We start from the raw sequence: 8,808 nt of genomic DNA on the forward strand, positions 1-8,808 counted from the left end.
CAGACATCTGGAGATTGTACCCAAGGACGAACCACACTTCTGAAGATCCACAGATCTTCCGCTGTTGTCCTCCAGTGATGCATTTTTGTTTGAAGGTCTGGCTTCCCTTCAAATATATTGGCATCATTGTTAAATATCCTCATTGCTAATGTGAGAAACATAGTAAAACAGATGGGAGAGTTGCTCTGTCACATTTCTGAGAATTCCTGATACGGCATATCGTTAGGTTGCACATTAGAAAGTTGTGGGTTAAATTACATGTTCTACACATGTAGGATACAAAATAAGAGGCTCTGACAGTATAGTTTTCACCAGTTCAGTCAGAATATTATATTAGCATTTAGTACACAAGTGTCCTGTACTAATATGATCCACTGAAAGTTTCATGGTGAGTGACAACAGAGCGTCAGCTGCTTGGTAAAATCAAGGGGCATGAAATTGGATCTGACTTCGAGAAATTTCTCATCAAACTTTTTCCGCTGGGGGTCAGGAACTTTTGAATTTGGAGATGTCTGGACTAGAACAGAGGGTTCTGGGTAAAAACATTTTTTGGGCAATGTGCTGAAGAATGTCTCACCTGAAAAATGTCTTCACAGTCTAAAACAGTCTAAAACAGGGCAACAAGAGTCGTTCCAGAACAGAAGTAGTATAATTATGAAAACAAGTTCCACTAAGCTCAAGTTTTGCTTTATCTGTCCTTAAATCAGTTAAGAGGAAGTATGCGTATGTCATTTAATAATAAAGTGTTTAGATGGAGCCTCTGCACTGGGTCGACTGAGTAAATTGGCGTGATCCATGTCTGAGCACCCAAATGCAGGAGGGCGTGAGACAACATGGGAAAGAAAACCTGAACTGACACCAAAGCAGTATTCTCAGATACCCGGATCGAATTTATCATACATAGAGCCCAAAACTATCTAATTTCCACAAAAATTATCATATGCTACAACAACAGCGAATGAGAAACGAGTTTGCTTAGGGTCTGGGGCTAAAGAGCTTTCCCTGTGTGAGACAGGAAGTGAGGATGAAATAAACAAAATGACTTAAAACATAAGATCATTTACGAACAAATGAATCTGCTGAATCAGCTTCCAAATCGGACTGATAGTGAATAATAGTAGTGAAGAAAAACACATTTTTTTTTGTTAGAGGGATCGTGAAATGGTCGCACAATTCCAACTATTCATCATACATCATACAGAGGTCGAAATTATCATACAAATACTATAATTATCATACATCTGGCAACACTGCACCAAAGCAAGCAAACTAGACAACAAGAACCTCACAGAGTTGAAAACTGGAAGGTAATGAGGCAGGATGCCAAAAAGAACGCAACATAGGCTACGTTCACACTGCAGGTCTTTTTTACCCAAATCAGAATTTTTTTTTACCATAATCCAATTTTTTTGCGCAGCCGGAATCAACAAAATTATGTCCAACTGATGAACGAAAGAAGGAGGCCAACGATAGCCTTTTATGCGGCAGTGGCTGCGACCTCTGTACAGAGGTATATGTGGCTGCAGAGTTGGAAGCAGGAGTGGTGGAATCGCGATGTGAGGGTTTTCAATGACGCAGAGTTCATCCATAATGTCAAGATGTTGAGGAAAACTTTAGCATATATCTATCAGTGCCTCTCCTCTACACTTTCATGACAAAATACTCATATCTTGTGATGTAAAACTCGGATGAATGACCGTTCTGACTGCATTCGCTTTGACACAGATCGGATATGTATCCCATTTGGGACCACATATAGAAGTGACCTGGGTCGGATTTTAAAAACAATGGGATTTGCACCATTCAGACTGTCATTTTAAAAAAAAAGTCAGATTTAAGTCACATTTGGGAAAAAAATTCTGAATTAAGTTGCAGTGTGAACCATGGCTACCTGGTCAGAAAGGTGGAAATAATCCCCAGTGATGGGAACAAGGGAAGTCAAACTGGAACTGAACACACTACGAAGCACTACATCCTTAAAATAAGGCCAAACCAAGTAAAATCTCAAGAAAAACTCTCACAGAAACCCCAGATTATGACAACATGCATACATGTATAGTTTCTTTTCAAACCATGTTCCAACCCCATGTATTGTTCCTGTAGGACTGCTTTCATTACTGCCTTAACATGATGAATAAAGTATTTACACTGGTAGGTGCGACTGTGTGCCTGAAAAACTGTTGAGTGATGGTTGATGCTGACTGGTTACACAAAGAAAACAAAGGGATTTTTTACAAAGCAGCAACCTAGCAGGAAGATGATGTAAGATAACAATGCCATCAACACACTGACATAAATATAACAAAAGAATGGTCACAGTTGGATTATTCTTGATACAGTACTGCAATAAATATGTATTTTCTTACTTTGAAATGACAACTCGTGTCTCATTATTTAACCTGGATTCTTTTCAAAGCTCACTTCTGGCAACTCTTCATCAGTTATCATGGATAGCTGGAAACCATTGGTTTTATCACAAAACATAATTCACCATAACAAAACAATCTCTTGTTGGGAGTTGATCAAGAGTGAATCCAGCCATCCCAGTTGGCATTTGCAGTTAGTTTCTTCTTCCAGTGTCAGATTAGTCTGGCTTGGCTTTTCTATTTCCCCTCACAGAGTTGTTTTTCTTCTTTTTTCTTATTCCCAGCTGAAACTGCAATTTCACTTGAAACCTGTGAAAATAAGAGGATATTTTTCTATAGACCAAACTTGTGTCTGAATTACTATGAAATCAGATGCCAGAATATTGTCTGTCACCATGAGGTATGTCTGTGCCCTGCTCTCAATAATCAGTCAGATTGTGGACTGGGGTCTTTCTGAATTTCCATAACAGCAGGATCTTTTTGATTGTTGGTGCTGAACATGTGGTGGTCTTCCAAGTAAAGCTGACCTTTTGGTCTGTCCTTAAGTTAATATTTGCATCAACCAGTGCCTATTAGCAACAGTTTCAGTTTTTGCTCCATCTGTTCTTACTGATGTTGCACATGCTCACACACACAAAGGGCAGATGCAGTCTAATCTTCAAACGACATTAAAGAATAGGTGTTTGTCTGATCTAGCCTAAATGTCCTGTTAGAATCAGAGAAAAGTTTAATCTCACACTCTGCCACCTACCAGCTGCCACATCCGCAGCTCAGACGAGTGTGACAAACATTGGCGAGCATAAGTGATCACAAAGCTTTTCCCTCTCATAAGCGGGCATTGTTCAAAACAGAACAATGTATTTGATCTGCAATGTATTAATATTTATGCAGTGTAAATAGCTAAATCATGATTGTCTTTTCTCTGAAGCCAGCACCTGTGTACTTGAACAAATAATGAATAAAAGATTAAACAGTGTGATTTTCTTATTCAATGCATGACCTCATTGTGTGTCATTTCTTTTCTGTTTTGTTATGATTAACAAGTTGCAAATGTGGGTTCTTGCCCCGCATATCAAGCATGGTTGCAGCAGCTGACGCTTCACTTTTCTTCCCCAGGCACAACAAGTGAATTTAAAGGGAAATAAACTGAAGTGATCATGACATGCCACAATCAGTCATAACTACATGACCCAACATGTCATTTCACTGGCTCGATAAGTGATAGTGTATGGGTAATAATTTGAGCATAACTAGACACTATCTTGAATTGTAATCACACTTGCAGTGCTTATACAACATTATTGCTCATTATGATGTCAACTAAACTCTTGTAGAGGTTTCATGCCTGTAACTTGCACAGTTTTCATATTATTATACTGCAGTTTACTTGCATATTAAGGACAGGAACAATATAAATGCCTGCCAAATTGCTCAAACCCCTTTTTGCAGAAGTTCTTGCAACAGTGTGTTACACCGTTACCGATATTTGTTAGTTTTTCATGGTAGTTTCATGTTTTCGGTGGCTGGAAGTTGAACTGTGAAAGGAGTCATTTGTAGTGATAAATCAGAAAACATTTAAGTAACACCTCTATGAAGATGTTTAATTTTATTGTGCAGAGTTGTGTTGCATATGGTCAATATCTGCCAACAAAGATAAAAGATTAAATCAGTTTTTCCAAACTGGGGAAAAAAACATAAAAACATAAAAACATAAAAACAAACGAAAAACAATCTACCATGACAAAATTAATGGGATTTAGGATTTCTTTTTTTCACTTAACAAAATATGAAACAAAATTATCATAATCAATATAGCAGGTGGTTATTATTCAAAGCATAATCTTGGAGTGGAAATGCTTGGTGGTTGTTGCTGTTATTAATCCCCTTCACTCCAAGCAACTGTAGAATCAAATACTTAAAGTCATTTGTCATATAAAAGAATGTTGAAATATATTGGTCTGAATTATATCAAAGCTTAATCATTATTAATCACTTGAGGTGACATACTGTTTCAAAGCATCCAGCACAGTTTAGACTGGTTTAGTTGTGTTAATAGAGCTGAAGTTAGTCCACAGGTCCATGTACAGAATTATGAGTCTATGAGTAAAACTGAGAGCGATCTTTGTCCTCCAGTCCCTCTGGACGCGACCTCTCTCTCTGTCTGGGCCAGACAGACCTTGGAGATGCAGGGAGAGGTGAAGAAGCAGCCCGAATATCTGTTCAATCCATTTCAAAATACCATCCTCTGCAGTGATTGACAGGAGTAGAGGTTATGTTCTTATTTACCCTCATAGAAATACATGAGATTGTAAAACTATGAAAATAAATAAATTCAAATACTGGAGTGCAAAAGGGCTCAGCAAGTGAATTGCCAAACAGGAAGGAACAGAAATGGGAAGCACAATGTGTGAATTGATGGGCTGATTCCAGAAGATGATTGAATACATAAATGCATTAAAATAGAAATTCAGTTTCCAGACCAAATGGAATCTTTTGTCGTTGCAAGATTTTCTTTGTGTAGAGGGCTGACAAAAGAAATGTCCTTTTTAAATGTGACACAAAACAGATTTGCCATAGAGCTGGATATGTTTTAATGGTCCTGCAAGCAAAGCTCTAATTTTTGATTCAAATACTCTTATTATTTTGCACCATCAGAACGTTAACTCTCCAGCTAATAGTAAGCTACTCAAAGAAATGATAAGTATGCTTAAAGCTTTGCAACATTTATTTATAGGTCAAAAGCAATCAGTAATATATGTACACTGTTTGAGATCTTTTGATTATACAGCCATTAGTGAGGAGTTTGATTTGAACATGTTTCCAGGTTTTTGATTCATTTTAGTCACGCTTCAGTGTGTTCTCAAAGCTATTTAAAATGCATTAGATGAATAATGCACCTGCAAGAAAATAATTAATCATCACACTCCCACATATCTTCTACTTTACCCAAGGCGTTTGTGCATCTAAAGCTGTGGGTGCATGAATGAAGTCTGTTCCTCTTGTCCGGTGACAGGCTTCCAACGCTGTTGAAAACCTGCAAATCTTATTCTAAAACGCTACCAAGGCGATACTTAACGTGAGGGAAGACTGACAACATCGGTCCTGCAGTGGTACCAAAGTGACTAGTGTGCAGTGATACAAACCCTGAGACCAAAACGTGAAAGTGAGGCTGTCTAACTGTCAGAGCACTAAAGAGATATTTTATTCCTTTACTCATATGATCATTCAAGTACCTACTTCAGAACTCACTTTCCTGTTTTCTGCAAGGATGAACCTATTTTGTATTGCAGTTGGGTTATGTCTTGAGGTTCTGACCAAGGCCTTTATTTAACCCCAAAGCCTATGGGGGGAATTGCTCCATGTATGCAATGTTAAAAGTATTTTAAAAATAGCATGCACAAAAGAAAATTGTAATACCTAACATTATTAAGAATGTATCTGATGTTCTTTCTTTTGTGAAATAAAAATATATATATAAAAAAAACTTGACATCAGAGTATAAGGTTTTAGACAGATTTACAAAAAAGTTCCCCAAAGCCACATTTTTCCAAAGAATGAAATGATGTTCGATTGTGTCCAAGGCCTTACAGGAAGATAATATAAGGTACCAAGTAGGAGTATAGTATGTCTAACACTAGTCTAATGTTGTTGAAGATGTCTTTTTTCATAAAAGCTGACTGCGTCTCAACAGTAATTGTGTCAAAGACCTCTTTAATTGTATTGGCAAGTATTAAAGTCATAATCGTATAATCATTATTGAGAATACATATAAATACATCCAATTATCAATAAAAAGTATGTATTTGTTTGGTTTCTGAATGAGCGTTATGATACCTTGAGTAAGGGTGGAGGGGGAGTGTTATACTTTGTACTTTCCGGGAAAACCTGTAAAGAAGGGGAAGAAAAGAAGAAGAAAATAGCAGATTTCTTAAAAATAAGTTGAAGAGGGAGACCAATCAAGGAAGCAACACGTGATTCAGATTCTTTTGGAAGATATTGCCACGGGACTGGAAAGGCTGTTCAGCGCCCTGATTTGCAGGAGCGTATTTCGCGTGGCTCCTGGTTCCTGTCTGTCTGTCTGGGGTTGCTGGTCATGAGTTGAGCGCAGCTTTAGGACCCGGGGAGGCTCCGCTGCTGCTTGCAGGAGCAGCATGGGCACATTTGTATGCGCCGGGCTCTCCGCAGCTGCACTAACCGCACCGTAGCCCCCAAAACCGCACAGGATATTCTATTTCCAACCCCGAGGATATGCTTCAACGCGGGACTCCGCTTTCACACGACTTAACAATGGTTTTCTTCTAGAAAACGGATAACCAGCCTCCACGCAAGTCACCCGACCACTAGTTCAGACCCTACCGTTCCCGGGTATCGCTCTCCACGAGACGCGCAGCGAATAAAAGTTTTACGAACACGCCGGGATGGATCAGCCGTGCTTCTGAGAGGCAAACGCGCGCACTGCTCTTTGAGTCGTTTTGGAGTGGTAAGTTGAATTCATTCTGGTCTGCAAGAGTGATTTAAGTGTGGTGGCGCACAGTTTGGTGAAAAATGATGGTGTGCTGTCTTTGCGGAGGTAGATACCTGGTGTTTTTGTATGATACAAGACGCACGGAACAGGTTGCGAGTGTTTAAAGTAAAGATAATCCATTCAAACTCAAATTTGACTGTGCGTAAATCCATGCGCCTTTACGCAAATAGGAGTAAATAGATCAGGGTCTTATTAGTGCTGCCTGTTAAACTAGTTTTATGACATAATTTTAACCTGTGAAATCTGACTTTAATCCGAAAGCCACATCTGCAACATGCCTGAAGATTGGCCAGGACTGTTTCATGTCAAAGCCTGTTGACTGACGCTGACAGGACGCTGCGCGTCTCCGTGGAGCTGTCCGTCTGCAGTGCTGAAACTTTCCAGACCGGCCACAATGTCGCATCCAAGCAGAGCAGGATGAAAGAAAGGATGAGGCTATCTGTCGTTACTGAAGACGACTTTTATCATTGAGAAACTGAAAACGAACATATCATTACCTTTGGAAATGAGGGATTCTGGCTTTGCGCGAAAAAATACGCAGACAGCACATTTGAATGGGGGTAGAAGGGGGAGGGGGGTCTTAATCAATTTAAACTGAATTAATAGACTGTATCCTTAATGCGTAGGCTATTCAGATTATCCTTGGGAATTTGCCAAGGAGACTTTGTTTTGCCAAGGAGTAGTAGTCTGGACTTCTGATATAATGCGATGAGAACATGTTATGTTACACACAAGGAAAGCAGACCAGGGTCTTTTACACATAACTGCAGATGGATGCTGCACTTTTGTCGGTCACTAATAGAATCTGTTTCTTATTCCGATGTTTTTAGTTTCTCTTCTTTTCTTTTTTTAATGACTTGGCTTCCCTCGCATGTATAACGGATGTTTGAGAGTTTTCTTGGATAGGTGGAGAACAATCCACGCTGCCTCATCTGTGGCATTGCTTCATGTACTCTCTCGCTGCTCATGTTCTAGGCTGTGATGTAGTCGGTCCTTTGTGGTACTTTCCCAGAAAACGGAGGAGCATTTTTCCTTTTATGCTCTCTTGTTCAGGTGCAGTGATGTAGGAGATGATGGAATAATTGGATTTTGTGTATGGGCTCACAACCCCCCAACTCTGTTTCTCAAACCCAGTGTTGCTTTAAGTGAGCTTTATGAGGGTCAAATCACAAGCTATTTCTGCTAATAAGATCAGGTTTTTCTAAAAAAAAAAAAAGAAGCTCTTTACAGTTTTTCAAAAGAAAATGCCCAGCTTTTCCTATTTAATTATACTTTTTTTTTAAATGGCTTCACTTAAGAGTTAGTTATGTTAGTTTTGTATTTATTTGTCTGCAAAAAGAACACCCATATGCCCATCCTTCTCACAACACATGTAGACTTTTTCAAAATAGTGATAAATAGGTTCCCAACTGAGATCAGATACAGCACCAGAGGGAAGGAAGAATCAGGGACATACTCAGGAAAAAAACAATTGCAGAAAAGACAAGCAATCTATAGCTGATTCTTGCTTTTATTTGTTGAATGGGTGACTGTGACCACTCTGAACGGCTGGTCACACGTCTCTGGCAACCCTCAATAAATCTCAAATCCAGAGAGGCAGACTAGATATGCCTTCATGGCAAATTTGGGGCTTATCAGCAGACTTGGAAATTTGTGGGTGGCAGCCAAAGCACACCATTAAGAGATCTCATCTAACAGGATTAGTGATATTTGGAAATAAGGCAGGAAGCAGAAAAATGAGTAAGATGTTAATACCCAGAGGGCACATCTAACAATACTAACTAATGTATGAATAATGATTATTTGAAAGGCACACAGGCTTCTGTTTATAAATCCCCTGAACCGTTTTCTCTGTGTTTGCACTAACACTCCCTGTTTTAAAAAGACTTATGGTCATTGATTTGTATTCAACATAAG

This window comes from Cololabis saira, chromosome 4, assembly GCF_033807715.1.
Source record: "Cololabis saira isolate AMF1-May2022 chromosome 4, fColSai1.1, whole genome shotgun sequence".
Taxonomy (NCBI): Eukaryota; Metazoa; Chordata; class Actinopteri; order Beloniformes; family Belonidae; genus Cololabis; species Cololabis saira.